Source organism: Benincasa hispida, chromosome 8, assembly GCF_027475165.1.
Source record: "Benincasa hispida cultivar pf3 chromosome 8, pf3_genome.v1.1, whole genome shotgun sequence".
NCBI classification, from domain to species: domain Eukaryota; kingdom Viridiplantae; phylum Streptophyta; class Magnoliopsida; order Cucurbitales; family Cucurbitaceae; genus Benincasa; species Benincasa hispida.
Genome location: NC_143485.1, coordinates 30247483 through 30255902, shown reverse-complemented (window position 1 = coordinate 30255902; position 8420 = coordinate 30247483). Strand labels below are relative to the sequence as shown.

The 8420-nt window shown below is 31.5% G+C and overlaps 1 long non-coding RNA gene across 1 annotated transcript; it reads left to right on the top strand.

Moving 5' to 3' along the window:
• Positions 1-937: 937 nt before the first annotated feature.
• LOC150034498 (uncharacterized) lies at positions 938-8188 on the top strand. The gene is made up of 3 exons (XR_016531549.1): positions 938-1206; positions 6849-7239; positions 7976-8188. It is a non-coding gene; the product is annotated as an uncharacterized LOC150034498 (long non-coding RNA).
• Positions 8189-8420: the final 232 nt, after the last annotated feature.

Sequence of the window (8420 nt, the reverse complement as noted above, 5' to 3'; positions counted from 1 at the left end):
GTTATCATGTTTATTTATATTATTTTATTATTTTTAATAATATATTCCTCTTTTCTCTCCAACCATCTTAGTAGGTGGTTATTGGTTTTGTGGCAAAAAAAGGAATAAAAAGAAAATTTAGTTTTATTCTTCTTCCTGACAAAAGATCTACACGATTGAAAGATATTGCTATACGATTGGGTTTTTACATAACTGTTCTGTGCTTTCTCTCAATCTCCTTCCTCCAAACTCAAACAATCCCTCCTAACCAAAATAGTCAGAGTCCACCACTCCTGGGTTCTCACCTTGAGAATACCAAAGGTAGTCAGAGCACACCACTCTTGGATTCTCACCCGGAGAATACCAAAGGTTCATTGTGGTAGTGTCTACTCTTTATTTTAGTTAGAGAATTTCTTGAAGAAGGTCTTTAAGAGTTGCTGAGTTCGTGATTGTTCGAGGGATAGGTGAAGAGAAAAGGTCTTCAAAGGTAATGTATCTTGAATCTTTTCTTGTTTCAAGCATGCTTTAACTTATTGTGAATGCATATCTTGTATGTTTACTATAAATTTACTTTTCAATAAAAAAAATGGAAATTAGACGATCCGCTTCCACTCAATGATCTCTTAAAAAACGAGTTCCTTCAAAATTAATGTGCATTTGATGCACAAAGAAATACAATTGAATATGATTTATTTGTAGGTTAAATTAAATATTTTATATTTAATTTGATAATTAATTAATTGAAGAATTAGTTAATTATTTAATTTAATTTAATTAATTGAATTAAAAGTATATGGTATGTGAGAGATGTTTCATTTAAAAATGATTTAAATGAAATCATTAATTAAATAAAATTTAATTCATTAATAATTCAATTAATTAATTATATTATATTATATATTTAATATTAATTAAAAGTTTATTCCCACTTAAGGAGTTAACATAAACATGGGATGACTCCCACGTTTCACTCTCTCTCTCCTTTGATCAAAACCTTCAAAAGTATTGTGTTGCAGGTAATGTGTTATTGATTTGATGATATAGAATTGTTCTGTAATCAATTCTCTCCAGAAAAATTTTCTTCCTTCTTCCCAATCAATTTTTTGGTTTCTACAAACCACATACCTCAAGGTTTCTTAGAGGATAGGAAAGTTACACTTTTGGTAGTGTTCTTGGAATTCCAACGCAAAGAAGAATTGGTGATTTCCAATCGAGTCTTCATCGAAAGTAAGAATTCCTTCCTTTTTTCTCCATAATTTTAAAACATGCTTAACCTAGGATTAATTTATAGTAGGCTGTTTAATTTTGGTCTCTATAATGTTTTTGGAATTTCCTGGTTTATGGGTATTTCAGAATACCTAAACTAATAACGAGCAATGGTACTGTATTTTTCTTCCACTGCATCAGGGCTTTCAACCTTATATTATTTACTTTCAATTGTTCAAATTTGTAATATTTTGTGTTTTTTTTTAAACAAAATTGTAATATTGTGTGAGACCACTTTTGTGAAATTGTAGAACTTTAAATTCTTTCATATTGGTGAGGAATGTTATCTAGTAGAATTGATATGTGCAAGCACACGCATCAAATTATAATATAGTAAAATGGTTTGAGACTGAATACTGATCTCTAGAGATCAAGTTATTAATTGTTTTAGCAATCATAGAGATTCTTCCAATTTTATTTAGGGGGCCGAATTTGATAAAACTCTAATCTAAAAAAACAATTAAAATGGACAAACTAGGAAAAACACAAACGAAGAGACATCCCAAGGCAACAATTTTGTCATTAGATCTAATAAACTCAATTGATTGATTCTTAAACTAACTAAAACCAAATACTTGGATCTCAAAGTCTATTGTTCAAGTTACCTCTCTCGAGGTCAACCTTTCTCTCACCTAATTACTAATCCTTAAATCACCTTGAAACTAGCTAATTAAGCAAGACACTATGGCTTATTGTCATTAATCTCTATCGCTCTCCTTTTATGTTCATATACTCGATTGGTAGTCTAACATACAAGATCTAGCTTAAAATTCTCACCGAGAGTAAGACAATAAACTATAAAATAAATTTAGTAATGATCAAATAAAAATAACACTAAACGCTTACATGCTAAAAAGTACCTAATCAAATTTAATGTACACAATTAAATCCATAGTCAATCTATATCTAAATTAAAAGCCCTAGAATTACAAGAAATTAGCCAATCATGGCTTTCATTGACATAACTATAATAGCAATATAGAGATTCAGAGAAAAACTAAAGACAAAGAAAAGGAAAGGAAATGAAGAGTTATCTGTCGATCCACTATGTCTCCAGTATGGTATTGGCCCTTGATCACTTTCTAATCATCTTCAGCTCCAAAACTCTTTGGAATCTGCTTGTATTTCTTTCTCTTGGCCAAAAACAAACCCAAGGACAATTCGCTAATCAAATGACCAAACAAAGCAATATTTAACACTAGAATTGTCGATAATGTTGCAACGTTGCTCATTTGTTCTACCGCATTGTAACGTTGGACCACCTTGATCACTAATTGTCTTTGGAGCGTCGCGATGCCCCTACCTTTGACTGCTCTCGTATTTTGAGCACCGAGTAATGCTCATTAAAGCATTGCAATGCCCCAAGCACACCTTTTTCAGCTCATTTTCTTCTCTCTTCATGCCTTAGGTCCATTTTAACCACATCCTAAGACTATTTTTTCATCAAAATTTTAATTCCCATCCATTTGTTTTATTCCTACAAAACAACAATAAATGGGTATTAAAGCATACATTTAATGTATGGAAAAAAGAAACTCAATTATAAATCTTAGAAAGCACTTTTTGAGTGCTTTTCAAATGTATCCACCATTGAAAGGGGAGTATGAAAGATTTCATCTACAACATACATGAGGGAAGCTTATGTTTGAAAATATTTAGTTGAAACAGGAGTCAATCACCTATTGCGACATGATTTAAGACATGATTTAAGAGAAGTTATCATTACAATAATTTTTACTTGTTCCAATATTTTTTTTGTTGACGTATTCATTTTCGTTGGCATAGGCATATTTATCTCGACGAAAATTTAATGTGTCGACCAAAATAGAGTAACGTACATATTTTTTAAAAAAAATTATGCCGACGAAAATTGAAACTTTTCCCGACAAAAATATGTGTGAGGAACTTCAAAAAACTCATATTCTCTTTTCCCCCAATTTTCCTTTCCCCCCAATTTTTTCCTTTCTTTTTCTTTTTCCTTTCTTTTTCTATTTTTCCCCTTCTCCTTTCTCTTCTCTTTTAATTTTCCGGCCGAACCACACTCATCTTTTCTCTTTTTTTTCCGTCTTTCTTCTCTTTTCTCCCCTCCGGCCGACAACCCACTCCCTTCCTTCTTTCTCTTCTCCTTTTCCGGCCAACCCCAGTCCTCTTTATTTTTTTTCCATTATCCTTCTTTTTTCCCCTCTAGCGACCCCCTCCGCTCTGTCCCTTCCTTTCTTTCCCCTAGTCGAGCCCATTCTCTCTCCGCCCGACCTCCCCTCCCATCCCTTTCTCCCCCAATCGACCCCCTCTCCCCTCTCGTTCCCTAGTTTTCTTTTTCTTTTTTTCTTCGATTTTCAGTCATTTACCCTCCCAAATGCCAACCCATACTATCGCCACCGCACACACTGGTTGGTTCTTTTTCTCTTTGCTTTTTTCTAATAAATATTATTAGTAGATTGTGTCTGTGTTATTATTCTAATAAATGGTTTTGTTTCAGATTCAAAATAGGATATAGATTTGTTTATTTATGAAATTGTTATTCTATTTTTGGTTTGTATATGGATGGATATAATTAAGGATGAATTATTTGTGTATTTTGGTTTTAATTTTGTACATAAGATTCATTTGTTAAGATTGAAGTTTAATCTTTCCTTTTTATGGATATAATATGCTTTAAGTTTTATGAAATTGCTAAGGATGTTTAAAGAAAATTAACTAAATTTCACACGTTTTACTTGCTAGTGTTAAATCATCGATTGACCCAAAAAACTTAAGTTGATAGATAAATGTAAATTTGATATCATATAATTTTAAAAAAACTCTAGTAAATAGTCGTTTTAAAAAAAAAACTCTAGTAAAATTAGAATATGGAAATATTTGACCATTTGTTCTTACTAATGTTCTCGTCACATGCTTGATGCAGACCGACCCTTTTGTAAAGTAAGAAGGAATACTAGAAATGTAGTGATTTCTCTCTTGTTCTCATCATAAAGACCTAAACTTAGAGATGATAGAAAATCTCCTTCATATAGCCAAAATTTAGACATGTTTTATTCATTTGGTTCAACGATGAATAAGGATTGGATTAAGCTTAGAGATAGATTCTCAAGAGAGTACATTGACGGAGTTGCAAAATTCATGGAAGTGGCAAAGTGTCATGTAAATGGAGAGGGGAAAACGAGGTGCCCATGTAAAAATTGTTAGAATTCAATGTCTCAAATATTAGATGGGGTAGAATGACATTTATTTGCTAATTGAATATCTTCTTCATATAGTCAATGGATTTATCATGGAGAACCGGTAAATTTAGCTCAATTTCAAAGAGTCACGACTCCTTTAGCTTCTTCAATAGATGATGGATTAAGGAAAGAATCTACTGCACACAATGATGATGATAAGTTGTTCAATCTTTTAAATGATTTGCAAGGACCGATGAGAGAAGAGGCATATGATGAAGATGTGAAGAAGAATTTGGAGATGAAATGCCTAAGAATATCAACAAAGGGATACTTCAAACATTTTTTAGGAGTTGATGGATGAAGCACGTAACCCGTTGTATCCTAGTTGTACAAAATTTTCCTCATTGAATTTCTTGATGAGATTGATGCATATTAAGGTTCTCAATAATTGGAGTAACAAATCCTTTGATATGTTACAAGATTTGTTGAAAGATGTCTTTCCAATTGGTGCATGCATACCTAGTTCTTTTTATGAAGCCAAGAGGAAATTACATAACCTAGGACTAGGATATGATTCTATTCATGCTTGCAAGTACGATTGCATTTTATTTTGGAAAAGATATTCTAATTATCAAAGTTGTCCAGTGTGCAGTGAGTATCGATACAAAATAAAGGATGGCAAGAATAAAAAGATCCCAAACAAAATTTTACGTCATTTTCCATTAACGTCGAGGTTGAAATGATTGTTTTCATTAAAACACATTTCTTCTGAGATGCGATGGCATAAGGATAAACGAGTTGAAACCGATAGTTTATTGCGACATCCAGCTAATGTTGAAGGGTGAAAATATTTTGATAGAGAGTTTCCTGAATTTGCTTCAGACCCAAGGAATGTTCAGTTAGCCTTAGCTTTCGATGGATTTAATCCATTTGGGAATATAAGTACTACATATTGTTGGATCAATATGGCAACCCTAGGGGGGTGAATAGGGTTTAATTAAACTTGTTTTTTTTTTAATTAACCCAATTAAACTAATTAATACACTTTTTATAAATAATAAGAAAATTTCAATTTATGCAACAAATAAGATGACAAAAATGTGATAATTTAATTCTATCAAATTTTAGCAAATAAATAAGAACAAACTAAAACATACAATAAATTGCTTAAATTAATTGCAAAAATAAAAAGAAAAGAGTTAGACATCGTAATTTTTATAGTGGTTTGGTTAAACTCGACCTACTCCACTCCCCAAGCGCCTCTTGAGAATTTAAATAAAATCTTTCTGACTCTTTCTACGGATTAGAGCCCAATCATTACACCACCGCTTCTTTTACAGGTTCAAGAGCAAACTTGATTCTTTCCACGGTTTAGGATCAAACCGTTACAAATGTTGGAATTTTTTAAGAACACAATACAACTCTCACTAGAGTGGATTTACAAGTTTAAGCACTCAACAAGTTTATCCTCACAATACAATAACACTCTCTCAAGAATAAGATGAAAAGAAAAAAAAAATGGGAACTTAGAGAGAGCAACAATAGAACTTTTGAGTTTTTGAGGATTATGAAATGTAAAATTTGTTTGTTTAAAATTTGGAGAAGAAGATGTTTATATAGGGATGGAAAAATTTTTAGAAACCACAATTAATTTGGACCATTGGATTTTGGAAAAGAAAAATCAATGGTGGAGGTTTTAAACTAAACTAGTCGTTAGAAACAAACAAAATATAATATTAAATTCCTTTTCTTTTGAAATTCATTTTCTTTTTAAAATTAATTCAAAAAATAAAAAAACATACCATGTATCAAAAACTAGCCATTAGACACAAATATAAACTAATTTTAAATTCATTTTCCTTTTAATTCATTTTCTTTTTAAATTCATTCTTTTTAAAGTCAATCCAAATAAAAAACATATCATGTGTAAAAAACTAGTCGTTAGACACAAACATAAAATAATATTAAATTTATTTTCCTTTTAAATTTCTTTTTAATTTCAATTTTTTTATTTTATATCAATCCAAAAATCAAAAGTCCATCATATGTTAATCTCTTAATGATACACCACTCAACCAATATGTTACCACGTGTCTACATGCAAATGGTCTAGTTATGTCACGTCATCCACCACGGTATTTTCTCTATAGACTTGTTTCGGTCATATCGTCTTCGTTTTAGCTCCGATTTGAGTGATTCCAGAGGTGTTGGAATCGTTGTTCCGAGCTCTACGCTTAAAACATTATGATTTTTAGTAATTAAAAATTGAGTTTGTTATCATCAAAATATTGATTAATTAATTAATTAAAATTAATTAATTTGAGATTAAGGGTCAAAAAGCCAACATATATAGCATGTGGCCCGTGATGCTTGTTTCTTATAATTTGCCATCATAGAAGTGCATGAAGGAATCTAATTTTATCATGTCTTTACTTATACCAGGACCAAAGTCTCCTGGAAAAGAAATTGACGTCTATTTACAACCACTGATTGAAGAGTTGAAAGAGTTATGGAACAATGGTGTGCGTACTTACGAATGCATGAGTGGGGTGTATTTTAAGTTACGTGCATGTTTGTTGTGGACCATTAATGAGAAATTGAGAAATCTATTGAGAAAGTTATTGGGTAATAAGTATGAAAAGCTACATCTTCCTCACAAATTGAGAAAGCTATTGGGAATAAGTATGAAAAGCTTGAGGTGGAGGATACAAGTTTAAAGGAGGAAAATGTCATGTTGAAGTCAATAATTTCGGATTTTCAAGATCAATTGACTGAAATCACAAGACAGTTAGGTGCGCAACAAAAGCAAGGAGATGGATCTTCGAACAACTAGGTACGTTATGACAACTTTTAGTTCTTGGTTAGTAGATTTAAAAACTTAATTTGGTTGTTGTGTGGCTATCCTGCGGTTATGGTAGCCACTTCACATACGAGTGTTGTAGTGGATTTAGGAACTTCATTTGTTTGTTTTGTGGCTATCCTGCAGTTATGGTAGCCTAAACTTAGAGATGATGGAATATGTGTGTTTTAGTGTACTTATTGTCACTTTGTGGTTTAACTGACATTTAGGTGGAACTAGGATGCCTTCGTAGCTTGGGAGGAGAGGGATTTATATGTTGTAATTGTTGTTTAGATTATCTAGAAGCCTAATTATGCACTTTAAATGAACTTTATTCTTGGATTTATTTGTAGGGATCCGAGAGTTAAGTTATATGCTTTTAGGACTATCTAATGACGGGTTTAGCCTTGAAAGAAATTTAGGTGGATTTAGAGGGAAAAGATTCACTTCGACGCTTTCTATGTATTTGTTGCTACTTTGTGGTTTAAATGGTGTTTAGGTGGAACTAGAACATGTTCGTAGCTTGGGAGGGGAGAGAGGATGTATATGTTGCTCGTAATGTGGGGAGAGGTTCACGTCTTAATTATAACCATTTTAATCACTTTTTAGATAGTAAAATCGTTGTTTGTGGTGTTCATGTTTTAATTATGAACATTGACAACTTGTTTGTAGCTTGAGAGAGGGATCATTCCTCATAACCATTTTAAACATTTTGTTTGTCCTATTTCAGGAAGATCATTTTTTTGGAGACTGCAAGAAGATTTTGTTATATGACTACTTAGTTTGGTTTAGTATCTCACTTATTTTGGCTTTTGGTATTTTAGCTTAGGGAAGATTAAACTTTTTCTGGTATAAGGGATTTGTAAGAAGTTAGAAAAGCTCAAATATAATTGTATATACAGTTTTTGTTCGTAAAATTTTATAGCTTGTGTATTGAATATTAGTCTTATTTTTAAATACATAAGCTTACTTTTATTATATTCATTCTCATTGATTTGTTTGAAGATTAATTTTTATTTGTGCACGATTAGGTATTAAGGAAATAAAAATTTGGTTATTTAATTGTTACAAAAAATATATAAAATTAGAACAACTTATGCCGACGCAAATAAACGTGGACAGAAATCTACATATTGAATTGAAATTTTGTTGTTTAGGACTATGCTTTTTCTGAT